Below are 14,469 nucleotides of genomic sequence, written 5' to 3' on the forward strand. Positions count from 1 at the left end.
ACACTCTGCAACCTTGTGGACAGCCTTCCCAGAAGATATAAAGCACACTCTGCAACCTTGTGGACAGCCTTCCAGAAGATATAAACACACTCTGCAACCTTGTGACAGCCTTCCCAGAAGATATAAACACACTCTGCAACCTTGTGGACAGCCTTCCAGAAGACATAAACACACTCTGCAACCTTGTGACAGCCTTCCCAGAAGATATAAACACACTCTGCAACCTTGTGGACAGCCTTCCCAGAAGATATAAACAGCACTCTGCAACCTTGTGGACAGCCTTCCCAGAAGATATAAACACACTCTGCAACCTTGTGGACAGCCTTCCCAGAAGATATAAACGACACTCTGCAACCTTGTGGACAGCCTTCCCAGAAGATATAAAGACACTCTGCAACCTTGTGGACAGCCTTCCCAGAAGATATAAACACACTCTGCAACCTTGTGGACAGCCTTCCCAGAAGATATAAACACACTCTGCAACCTTGTGGACAGCCTTCCCAGAAGATATAAAGACACTCTGCAACCTTGTGGACAGCCTTCCCAGAAGATATAAAGACACTCTGCAACCTTGTGGACAGCCTTCCCAGAAGATATAAAGACACTCTGCAACCTTGTGGACAGCCTTCCCAGAAGATATAAAGACACTCTGCAACCTTGTGGACAGCCTTCCCAGAAGATATAAACACACTCTGCAACCTTGTGGACAGCCTTCCCAGAAGATATAAAGACACTCTGCACCTTGTGGACAGCCTTCCCAGAAGATATAAAGACACTCTGCAACCTTGTGGACAGCCTTCCCAGAAGATATAAAACACTCTGCAACCTTGTGGACAGCCTTCCCAGAAGATATAAACACACTCTGCAACCTTGTGGACAGCCTTCCCAGAAGATATAAACGACACTCTGCAACCTTGTGGACAGCCTTCCCAGAAGATATAAACACACTCTGCAACCTTGTGGACAGCCTTCCCAGAAGATATAAACACACTCTGCAACCTTGTGGACAGCCTCCTCAGAAGATATAAACACACTCTGCAACCTTGTGGACAGCCTTCCCAGAAGATATAAAGACACTCTGCAACCTTGTGGACAGCCTTCCCAGAAGATATAAACACACTCTGCAACCTTGTGGACAGCCTTCCCAGAAGATATAAACACACTCTGCAACCTTGTGGACAGCCTCCTCAGAAGATATAAACACACTCTGCAACCTTGTGGACAGCCTCCTCAGAAGATATAAACACACTCTGCAACCTTGTGGACAGCCTTCCCAGAAGACATAAACACACTCTGCAACCTTGTGGACAGCCTTCCCAGAAGATATAAACACACTCTGCAACCTTGTGGACAGCCTTCCCAGAAGATATAAACACACTCTGCAACCTTGTGGACAGCCTCCCAGAAGATATAAACACACTCTGCAACCTTGTGGACAGCCTTCCCAGAAGATATAAAGACACTCTGCAACCTTGTGGACAGCCTTCCCAGAAGACATAAACACACTCTGCAACCTTGTGGACAGCCTTCCCAGAAGATATAAACACACTCTGCAACCTTGTGGACAGCCTCCCAGAAGATATAAACACACTCTGCAACCTTGTGGACAGCCTTCCCAGAAGATATAAAGACACTCTGCAACCTTGTGGACAGCCTTCCCAGAAGATATAAAGACACTCTGCAACCTTGTGGACAGCCTTCCCAGAAGATATAAAGACACTCTGCAACCTTGTGGACAGCCTTCCCAGAAGATATAAACACACTCTGCAACCTTGTGGACAGCCTTCCCAGAAGATATAAACACACTCTGCAACCTTGTGGACAGCCTTCCCAGAAGATATAAAGACACTCTGCAACCTTGTGGACAGCCTTCCCAGAAGATATAAAGACACTCTGCAACCTTGTGGACAGCCTTCCCAGAAGATATAAACACACTCTGCAACCTTGTGGACAGCCTCCTCAGAAGATATAAACACACTCTGCAACCTTGTGGACAGCCTCCCAGAAGATATAAACACACTCTGCAACCTTGTGGACAGCCTTCCCAGAAGATATAAAGACACTCTGCAACCTTGTGGACAGCCTTCCCAGAAGATATAAAGACACTCTGCAACCTTGTGGACAGCCTTCCCAGAAGATATAAACACACTCTGCAACCTTGTGGACAGCCTTCCCAGAAGATATAAAGACACTCTGCAACCTTGTGGACAGCCTTCCCAGAAGATATAAAGACACTCTGCAACCTTGTGGACAGCCTTCCCAGAAGACATAAACACACTCTGCAACCTTGTGGACAGCCTTCCCAGAAGATATAAACACACTCTGCAACCTTGTGGACAGCCTGCTCAGAAGATATAAACACACTCTGCAACCTTGTGGACAGCCTTCCCAGAAGATATAAACACACTCTGCAACCTTGTGGACAGCCTTCCCAGAAGATATAAAGACACTCTGCAACCTTGTGGACAGCCTTCCCAGAAGATATAAACACACTCTGCAACCTTGTGGACAGCCTTCCCAGAAGATATAAACACACTCTGCAACCTTGTGGACAGCCTTCCCAGAAGATATAAAGACACTCTGCAACCTTGTGGACAGCCTTCCAGAAGATATAAACACACTCTGCAACCTTGTGGACAGCCTTCCCAGAAGATATAAAGACACTCTGCAACCTTGTGGACAGCCTTCCCAGAAGATATAAACACACTCTGCAACCTTGTGGACAGCCTTCCCAGAAGATATAAACACACTCTGCAACCTTGTGGACAGCCTTCCCAGAAGACATAAACACACTCTGCAACCTTGTGGACAGCCTTCCCAGAAGACATAAACACACTCTGCAACCTTGTGGACAGCCTTCCCAGAAGATATAAAGACACTCTGCAACCTTGTGGACAGCCTTCCCAGAAGATATAAACACACTCTGCAACCTTGTGGACAGCCTTCCCAGAAGATATAAACACACTCTGCAACCTTGTGGACAGCCTTCCCAGAAGATATAAACACACTCTGCAACCTTGTGGACAGCCTTCCCAGAAGATATAAACACACTCTGCAACCTTGTTGACAGCCTTCCCAGAAGATATAAAGACACTCTGCAACCTTGTGGACAGCCTTCCCAGAAGATATAAACACACTCTGCAACCTTGTGGACAGCCTTCCCAGAAGATATAAAGACACTCTGCAACCTTGTGGACAGCCTTCCCCAGAAGATATAAAGACACTCTGCAACCTTGTGGACAGCCTCCCCAGAAGATATAAAGACACTCTGCAACCTTGTGGACAGCCTTCCCAGAAGACATAAACACACTCTGCAACCTTGTGGACAGCCTTCCCAGAAGATATAAACACACTCTGCAACCTTGTGGACAGCCTTCCCAGAAGACATAAACACACTCTGCAACCTTGTGGACAGCCTTCCCAGAAGACATAAACACACTCTGCAACCTTGTGGACAGCCTTCCCAGAAGATATAAAGACACTCTGCAACCTTGTGGACAGCCTTCCCAGAAGATATAAACACACTCTGCAACCTTGTGGACAGCCTTCCCAGAAGATATAAACACACTCTGCAACCTTGTGGACAGCCTTCCCAGAAGATATAAACACACTCTGCAACCTTGTGGACAGCCTCCCAGAAGATATAAACACACTCTGCAACCTTGTGGACAGCCTTCCCAGAAGATATAAACACACTCTGCAACCTTGTTGACAGCCTTCCCAGAAGATATAAAGACACTCTGCAACCTTGTGGACAGCCTTCCCAGAAGATATAAACACACTCTGCAACCTTGTGGACAGCCTTCCCAGAAGATATAAAGACACTCTGCAACCTTGTGGACAGCCTCCCAGAAGATATAAAGACACTCTGCAACCTTGTGGACAGCCTCCCAGAAGATATAAAGACACTCTGCAACCTTGTGGACAGCCTTCCCAGAAGATATAAACACACTCTGCAACCTTGTGGACAGCCTTCCCAGAAGATATAAACACACTCTGCAACCTTGTGGACAGCCTTCCCAGAAGATATAAAGACACTCTGCAACCTTGTGGACAGCCTTCCCAGAAGATATAAAGACACTCTGCAACCTTGTGGACAGCCTTCCCAGAAGACATAAACACACTCTGCAACCTTGTGGACAGCCTTCCCAGAAGATATAAACACACTCTGCAACCTTGTGGACAGCCTTCCCAGAAGATATAAAGACACTCTGCAACCTTGTGGACAGCCTCCCCAGAAGATATAAAGACACTCTGCAACCTTGTGGACAGCCTTCCCAGAAGATATAAAGACACTCTGCAACCTTGTGGACAGCCTCCCCAGAAGATATAAAGACACTCTGCAACCTTGTGGACAGCCTTCCCAGAAGATATAAACACACTCTGCAACCTTGTGGACAGCCTTCCCAGAAGATATAAAGACACTCTGCAACCTTGTGGACAGCCTTCCCAGAAGATATAAACACACTCTGCAACCTTGTTGACAGCCTTCCCAGAAGATATAAAGACACTCTGCAACCTTGTGGACAGCCTTCCCAGAAGATATAAAGACACTCTGCAACCTTGTGGACAGCCTTCCCAGAAGATATAAACACACTCTGCAACCTTGTGGACAGCCTTCCCAGAAGATATAAAGACACTCTGCAACCTTGTGGACAGCCTTCCCAGAAGATATAAAGACACTCTGCAACCTTGTGGACAGCCTTCCCAGAAGATATAAAGACACTCTGCAACCTTGTGGACAGCCTTCCAGAAGATATAAACACACTCTGCAACCTTGTTGACAGCCTTCCCAGAAGATATAAAGACACTCTGCAACCTTGTGGACAGCCTTCCCAGAAGATATAAAGACACTCTGCAACCTTGTGGACAGCCTCCCAGAAGAGTTGAATCTGTACTCGCTGCACAAGGTCACATTGACCCCTATGGGTTAGGAGTGGGATGACACTTCCACTTCATACGTGAGTCAAGGCAGGTGGCCAAATACTTTTGTCAACATGGTGCATGCAGAGAATGAACAAGTGCAAAGAAAAGATGACAATATTATTATTTATGCAGTGCACTAAATCTTACAAAGAAGTAAGTACAATTATTTCATCATTATCAAGCGCTATGGGGGGTGCTAGTTACCTTGGCAACCAAACCCATGGTTGTTTTTGCCACAAATACACACGACATGTGACTGAGTGCAGTGTGCAGAGTGCAGAGTGCATAGTGCAGTGTGCAGTGTGCAGAGTGCAGAGTGCAGAGTGCAGTGTGCAGAGTGCAGAGTGCAGAGTGCAGTGTGCAGAGTGCAGAGTGCAGTGTGCAGAGTGCAGTACCTGTTCACTCTTGCACAAACACAAGAGATGAGTATACTTAAAGCACTGCTACTTTAGTACTTGAACTTTTACCTGAACTTTAAGTGCACAAACACTAGATATGAGTATACTTAAAGCACTGCTACTTTAGTACTTGAACTTTTACTTGAAATTAAGTGCACAAACACAAGAGCTGAGTATACTTAAAACACTGCTACTTTAGTATTTGAACTTTTACTTGAACTTTAAGTGCACAAACACAAGAGATGAGTATACTTGAAGCACTGCTACTTTAGTATTTGAACTTTTACTTGAACTTTAAGTGCACAAACACAAGAGATGAGTATACTTGAAGCACTGCTACTTTAGTACTTGAACTTTTACTTGAACTTTAAGTGCATAAACACAAGAGATGAGTATACTTAAAGCACTGCTACTTTAGTACTTGAACTTTTACTTTAAGTGCATAAACACAAGAGATGAGTATACTTAAAACACTGCTACTTTAGTACTTGAACTTTTACTTTAAGTGCATAAACACAAGAGATGAGTATACTTAAAACACTGCTACTTTAGTACTTGAACTTTTACTTTAAGTGCATAAACACAAGAGATGAGTATACTTAAAGCATCTCCACACTTCCTAAAATATTCTTTCCATCTTCAGTTTGCAGCCTAAAGTGGGGACTGGACAAAGAAACAAGTCACGTAACGGAATCAGCTACTTTCTGCACTTTTTAGGTCACGCTGGCGTCTTTGTCGTTGGTCGTGTGCTAAGAAACATGTTTGCAAGCAATTCATCATCATCATAATTCATCATCATCATCATAATTCATCATCATCATCATCATCATAATTCATCATCATCATCATAATTCGTCATCATCATCATCATAATTCATCATCTTCATCATCATCATCATTCATCATCATCATCATAATTCATCATCATCATCATAATTCATCATCATCAACATAATTCATCATCATCATCATAATTGGCCATCTTTTGGGATTTTGTACACAACAACACTAATATTCCAAAAATAAAATGCTGTCTTGTAGATCAAACTTTGAACATGGTCTCAGGGTTCCTGCAGAATCTTCAAGGAGCCCAAAGATCTCATTTTTATGTGCACTTAGGGCTCGACATTGAGTACCGGTACTTGTTGGTGCCTGTTCTTCACTTAGGGCTCGACATTGAGTACCGGTACTTGTTGGTGCCTGTTCTTCACTTAGGGCTCGACATTGAGTACCGGTACTTGTTGGTGCCTGTTCTTCACTTAGGGCTCGACATTGAGTACCGGTACTTGTTGGTGCCTGTTCTTCACTTAGGGCTCGACATTGAGTACCGGTACTTGTTGGTGCCTGTTCTTCACTTAGGGCTCGACATTGAGTACCGGTACTTGTTGGTGCCTGTTCTTCACTTAGGGCTCGACATTGAGTACCGGTACTTGTTGGTGCCTGTTCTTCACTTAGGGGTCTACATTGAGTACCGGTACTTGTTGGTGCCTGTTCTTCACTTAGGGCTCGACATTGAGTACCGGTACTTGTTGTTGCCTATTATTCTCATCCACAACCACTTATAACAGTCCGGACAAAAGATATGGAGATCTGTCAATTTGAGTTATCTTGGATCCACCTGACTGACTTCAGGTGCGGCCACAATGTTTTAACAAAGTCACGCCCACTTCAGGTGCGGCCACAATGTTTTAACAAAGTCACGCCCACTTCAGGTGCGGCCACAATGTTTTAACAAAGTCACGCCCACTTCAGGTGCGGCCACAATGTTTTAACAAAGTCACAGGGAATATCTGAGGCATCTAACTAAGATGGAGGCACTGTTTTCTGCTAGCTCATATTAGTCAATGTAACTCATATTAGTCAACTTAGCTCATATTAGTCAACTTAACTCATATTAGTCAACTTAACTCATATTAGTCAACTTAGCTCATATTAGTCAACTTAGCTCATATTAGTCAACTTAGCTCATATTAGTCAACTTAGCTCATATTAGTCAACTTAGCTCATTTTAGTCAACTTAGTTCATATTAGTCAACTTAGCTCGTATTAGTCAACTTAACTCATATTAGTCAACTTAACTCATATTAGTCAACTTAGCTCATATTAGTCAACTTAACTCATATTAGTCAACTTAGCTCATATTAGTCAACTTAGCTCATATTAGTCAACTTAGCTCATATTAGTCAACTTATCTCATATTAGTCAACGTAGCTCATATTAGTCAACTTAGCTCATATTAGTCAACTTATCTCATATTAGTCAACGTAGCTCATATTAGTCAACTTAGCCCATATTAGTCAACTTAACTCATATTAGTCAACTTAGCTCATATTAGTCAACTTAACTCATATTAGTCAACGTAACTCATATTAGTCAACTTAGCTCATATTAGTCAACTTAACTCATATTAGTCAACTTAACTCATATTAGTCAACTTAGCTCATATTAGTCAACTTAGCTCATATTAGTCAACGTAACTCATATTAGTCAACTTAGCTCATATTAGTCAACTTAACTCATATTAGTCAACTTAGTTCATATTAGTCAACGTAACTCATATTAGTCAACTTAGCTCATATTAGTCAACGTAACTCATATTAGTCAGCTTAGCTCATATTAGTCAACTTAACTCATATTAGTCAACTTAACTCATATTAGTCAACTTAGCTCATATTAGTCAACTTAACTCATATTAGTCAACTTAACTCATATTAGTCAACTTAGCTCATATTAGTCAACTTAGCTCATATTAGTCAACGTAACTCATATTAGTCAACTTAGCTCATATTAGTCAACTTAACTCATATTAGTCAACTTAGTTCATATTAGTCAACGTAACTCATATTAGTCAACTTAGCTCATATTAGTCAACGTAACTCATATTAGTCAGCTTAGCTCATATTAGTCAACTTAACTCATATTAGTCAACTTAACTCATATTAGTCAACTTAGCTCATATTAGTCAACTTAACTCATATTAGTCAACTTAACTCATATTAGTCAACTTAGCTCATATTAGTCAACTTAGCTCATATTAGTCAACTTAGCTCATATTAGTCAACGTAACTCATATTAGTCAACTTAGCTCATATTAGTCAACTTAACTCATATTAGTCAACTTAGTTCATATTAGTCAACGTAACTCATATTAGTCAACTTAGCTCATATTAGTCAACGTAACTCATATTAGTCAGCTTAGCTCATATTAGTCAACTTAACTCATATTAGTCAACTTAACTCATATTAGTCAACTTAGCTCATATTAGTCAACTTAACTCATATTAGTCAACTTAACTCATATTAGTCAACTTAGCTCATATTAGTCAACTTAGCTCATATTAGTCAACGTAACTCATATTAGTCACCCTAACTCATTTCAGTCAACTCATATTAGTCAACTTAGCTCATATTAGTCAACTTAACTCATATTAGTCAACTTAACTCATATTAGTCAAATTAGCTCATATTAATCAACTTAGCTCATATTAGTCAACTTAACTCATATTAGTCAACTTAGCTCATATTAGTCAACTTAACTCATATTAGTCAACGTAACTCATATTAGTCACCCTAACTCATATTAGTCACCCTAACTCATATTAGTCAACTTAACTCATATTAGTCAACCTATCTCATTTTAGTCAACTTAACTCATATTAGTCAACTTAGCTCATATTAGTCAACTTAACTCAGAGTAGTCAACTTAGCTCATATTAGTCAACTTAACTCATATTAGTCAACTTAGTTCATATTAGTCAACTTAGCTCATATTAGTCAACCTAACTTATAATAGTCAACTTAGCTTATATTAGTCAACTTAGCTCATATTAGTCAACTTAACTCATATTAGTCAACTTTGTTCATATTAGTCAACGTAACTCATATTAGTCAACTTAGCTCATATTAGTCAACTTAGCTCATATTAGTCAACTTAACTCATATTAGTCAACTTAACTCCTATTAGTCAACTTAGCTCATATTAGTCAACTTAGCTCATATTAGTCAACGTAACTCATATTAGTCACCCTAACTCATTTCAGTCAACTCATATTAGTCAACTTAGCTCATATTAGTCAACTTAACTCATATTAGTCAACTTAACTCATATTAGTCAAATTAGCTCATATTAATCAACTTAGCTCATATTAGTCAACTTAACTCATATTAGTCAACTTAGCTCATATTAGTCAACTTAACTCATATTAGTCAACGTAACTCATATTAGTCACCCTAACTCATATTAGTCACCCTAACTCATATTAGTCAACTTAACTCATATTAGTCAACCTAACTCACTTTAGTCAACTTAACTCATATTAGTCAACTTAGCTCATATTAGTCAACTTAACTCATAGTAGTCAACTTAGCTCATATTAGTCAACTTAACTCATATTAGTCAACTTAGTTCATATTAGTCAACTTAGCTCATATTAGTCAACCTAACTTATAATAGTCAACTTAGCTTATATTAGTCAACTTAGCTCATATTATTCAACCTAACTCATATTAGTCAATTTAGCTCATATTAGTCAACCTAACTTATATTAGTCAATTTAGCTCATATTAGTCAACCTAACTCATATTAGTCAACTTAGCTCATATTAGTCAACTTAGCTCATATAATTCAACTGAACTCATATTAGTCAACTTAGCTCATATTAATCAACGTAACTCATTTTACTCAACTTAACTCATATTAGTCAACTTAGCTCATATTAGTCAACCTAACTTATATTTGTCAACTTATATTAGTCAACTTAGCTCATGTTAGTCAACTTACCTTATATTAATCAACTTAACTATTAGTCAACTTAGCTCATATTAGTCAACTTAACTAATATTAGTCAATTTAGCTCATAGTAGTCAACTTAGCTCATATTAATCAACTTAACTCATATTAGTCAACTTAGCACATATTAGTCAACTTAGCTCATAGTAGTCAACTTAGCTCATAGTAGTCAACTTAGCTCATATTAGTCAACTTAACTCATATTAGTCAACTTAGCTCATTAGTCCACTTAGCTCATATTAGTAAACTTAGCTCATATTAGTCAACTTAGCTCATTTTAGTCAACTTAGCTCATATTAGTCAACGTAACTCATATTAGTCAACTTAGCTCATATTAGTCAACCTAACTTATATTAGTAAACTTAGCTCATATTAGTCAACTTAGCTCATTTTAGTCAACTTAGTTCATATTAGTCAACGTAACTCATATTAGTCAACTTAGCTCATATTAGTCAACCTAACTTATATTAGTCAACTTAGTTCATATTAGTCAACGTAACTCATTTTAGTCAACTTAACTCATATTAGTCAACCTAGCTCATATTAGTCAACTTAGCTCATATAATTCAACTTAACTCATATTAGTCAACTTAGCTCATATTAATCAACGTAACTCATTTTAGTCAACCTAACTTATATTTGTCAACTTATCTCATATTAGTCAACTTAGCTCATGTTAGTCAACTTAGCTTATATTAGTCAACTTAGCTTATATTAGTCAACTTAACTATTAGTCAACTTAGCTCATATTAGTCAACTTAACTAATATTAGTCAACTTAACTCATCGTAGTCAACTTAGCTCATATTAGTCAACTTAGCTCATTTTAGTCAACTTAACTCATATTAGTCAACTTAGCTCATATTAGTCAACCTAACTTATATTAGTAAACTTAGCTCATATTAGTCAACTTAGCTCATTTTAGTCAACTTAGTTCATATTAGTCAACGTAACTCATATTAGTCAACTTAGCTCATATTAGTCAACCTAACTTATATTAGTCAACTTAGTTCATATTAGTCAACGTAACTCATTTTAGTCAACTTAACTCATATTAGTCAACCTAGCTCATATTAGTCAACTTAGCTCATATAATTCAACTTAACTCATATTAGTCAACTTAGCTCATATTAATCAACGTAACTCATTTTAGTCAACTTAACTCATATTAGTCAACTTAGCTCATATTAGTCAACCTAACTTATATTTGTCAACTTATCTCATATTAGTCAACTTAGCTCATGTTAGTCAACTTAGCTTATATTAGTCAACTTAGCTTATATTAGTCAACTTAACTATTAGTCAACTTAGCTCATATTAGTCAACTTAACTAATATTAGTCAACTTAACTCATCGTAGTCAACTTAGCTCATATTAGTCAACTTAGCTCATTTTAGTCAACTTAACTCATATTAGTCAACTTAGCTCATATTAGTCACCCTAACTCATATTAGTCAACTTAGCTCATATTAGTCAACCTAACTTATATTAGTCAACTTAGTTCATATTAGTCAACGTAACTAATTTTAGTCAACTTAACTCATATTAGTCAACCTAGCTCATATTAGTCAACTTAACTCTAGCAATAAGGTCAGTGGAAAGATGTGGATTACTTTTGAATATTCATATTTCATATGTATGATGTCATTCCTTTTTAATTATTCACATCTTGTATGTCATCTTCCAGACTGGGTTTCTTCCAGACTTTTCTTTTGTATGGGTTTCCTCTGGGACAACTTCCCTTTGTCGGCTCTTTCATGTTGACTGGTTGCCAGGTTCTTTTGCTAGAACGCTATCCTGCTAGCTGTGTCTGCCAAGCTCCCAAGTTTCACCCTTAGTGACTCACTCCCGGCTAGTTCCTCCTGGGGTTCAGTCAAACACCCTTAGTGACTCACTCCCGGCTAGTTCCTCCTGGGGTTCAGTCAAACACCCTTAGTGACTCACTCCCGGCTAGTTCCTCCTGGGGTTCAGTCAAACACCCTTAGTGACTCACTCCCGGCTAGCTCCTCCTGGGGTTCAGTCAAACACCTTTAGTGACTCACTCTCGGCCACCTCCTCCTGGGGTTCAGTCAAACACCCTTAGTGACTCACTCCCGGCTAGTTCCTCCTGGGGTTCAGTCAAACACCCTTAGTAACTCACTCCCGGCTAGTTCCTCCTGGGGTTCAGTCAAACACCCTTAGTGACTCACTCCCGGCTAGCTCCTCCTGGGGTTCAGTCAAACACCCTTAGTGACTCACTCCCGGCTAGCTACTCCTGGGGTTCAGTCAAACACCCTTAGTGACTCACTCCCGACTAGCTCCTCCTGAGGTTCAGTAAAACGCTCGGTTTGAACCAATAAGTATTTCTCCACAGTCTGAAGTAAGACTACCATTTGAAATAGCACAACCTGACACATTTATTTGCCAATGTTACTAGCTCCTGTGTCCTCCTGCAAGCAAACAGCCCCTTCCCAGGTCATGGTGATGAAAAGCACAAAGGTCCGATCGACCGATGTATTCCAGACTTCTCTTTCCCGAGACAGGAACTTTGAGCGTTGCGTCCCTTTGTTTTTTGCTCGCATAGTTTCTAGTTTTTACCTGTTCTTGGACTGTCCGGAAGCTTCATTCTGGTTCTTCTACTCCTGCTCCAGCTTTTGTCTTTAGAAACAATTCATCTTTTGGTTAGTTCTTTTTCCTAATTCTTGGTTACTCCCTGGCACCATCATGTTTGGTGCTGTCCATTGTGAGTACTTGATTGCAGAGGGCCTCTTTAGTCTGTTCTTCCAAAGGTTTATTTTTGATACTCTGCCTTTGTCTCTGCATCCGTCCTACAATTTCCTGACATTCACACTAACAAGCTTCTTCACTGTTTTTTATTCTCCAGCTGATAAAGTACACAGTCAGGGTCAGAATGGGGGGCCAATTCCATCAATAAGGTGTCAGTCTATTCATCCCGGAGTGGTGCCTGAGTAGCTGCAGGGGTTGGAATGAAGACACGGTTCATCTCCGGCCGGGGAAGATAGCAAATACCTCGGGAGGCGAGGCGGTGAGGCAGAACAGACATATGAAGAACTACGGCGTGAAGGAAAGGTTGGTCCTGGTCAAGCACGGGACCCCAAGTGTGTGGGTGTGGACAAAGGTCGGAAATATCTCTCTGGAAACGGGACCCCCGACAATGCGCTCGTATTACAACAAAAGCATTTCTAAGGTTTCACAATACGCTGCTTTTGGACTGTAACCAGATTGGAAGACAAATAAGAACGAGAGGATAATGAAATTTGCATTTATGGGTCATTTCTGTTATGATCCGCTGCCCAGATCCTAGTCTGTTTACTTTGTCTCGTCACTTGTGTTTTCAGCGCCTCTTGATTTTGTTTGTTTCATTTGCCGTGACGGCAGATTGCCTCTGGTTAGTGTTCGGGACGCTCACTAATCAGAGGGCTATTTAGTCTATGCCCAGGCCTCACTCGGTCTGGCTTCCCTAATTTGCTTCATGCAACAGAAGACAACATTTTTGATTCCTGCTAGCTTCCACTTTAGGCTCTTTTGCTTGCGAGCTCCCTCGCTAGCCCCTTTAGTTTTTGTCTTAAGTGCGATGAGCACGTTTTTCTTCGTTCCCGTCTGATTTATTTCTGGGAGAACGAACCCCGCATCACGATGCGACCCGGTCCTCACAATTTCACTGTCTTTTGAAATGCTTTTGGATCTCCGATCCCGGTTTTTCAAAACAGATTATTGGAAAACAAATTGATGTTTTGAAAATGATGGATGAGAATAAATGAGAATAACAACTCGGAAGTGAACCGTACCAGACATCAACAATACCAGGGAGACTGATGTCATTACCAATGAGCTGTGGGTACACCTGTGGCCCTCCTACCTTTGCCAGTTGGGAGTGGCCATAGTGAATGAGAATGGACACTGACTATTGGAGCTGTGAACCTCCCAATCACAGTCTTCTTCCAGACTCGGACTTGACAAAAAGTGTCCACAATCAACCACAATCAAGTATGTCACCAACCGGATGTGGTCCGAGTCCAACATGCTGAGATCAAGAATGTTCTTGACGCACCATCTTACCACAAGTGGACTGCGATACGGACCACACCTGGTGGTGCTGGATTGGGGTGCAACTAAAGAAACGACAAACATCAAGATGTTTCACCCAGACCTCTTGGAGTAGTTTACTCAGAGTTTTGAGAGGGAATTTCCCATCCCATACACACAACACCACTTGGACTACCTTTGGGAAGAAGTCCTTAAGATCACATGACTATTTCCGAGCCAAATCCAAATAGATCAGAGTCATGTGGACTGATGAATAAAATCCCAAGAAATAAATACAGCTGCTGGTGCCAGTGGACGCAAACCCTTGGTC

At 40.4% G+C, this 14,469-nt stretch overlaps 1 protein-coding gene across 4 annotated transcripts in view; it reads right to left on the bottom strand.

The window, feature by feature from the left end:
* Positions 1-14,469, bottom strand: part of LOC133545263 (BMP/retinoic acid-inducible neural-specific protein 3-like) — a 1,164,151-nt gene that overhangs the window by 1,038,468 nt on the left and 111,214 nt on the right. The window lies entirely within an intron of this gene.

Source organism: Nerophis ophidion, linkage group LG28, assembly GCF_033978795.1.
Source record: "Nerophis ophidion isolate RoL-2023_Sa linkage group LG28, RoL_Noph_v1.0, whole genome shotgun sequence".
Taxonomy (NCBI): Eukaryota; Metazoa; Chordata; class Actinopteri; order Syngnathiformes; family Syngnathidae; genus Nerophis; species Nerophis ophidion.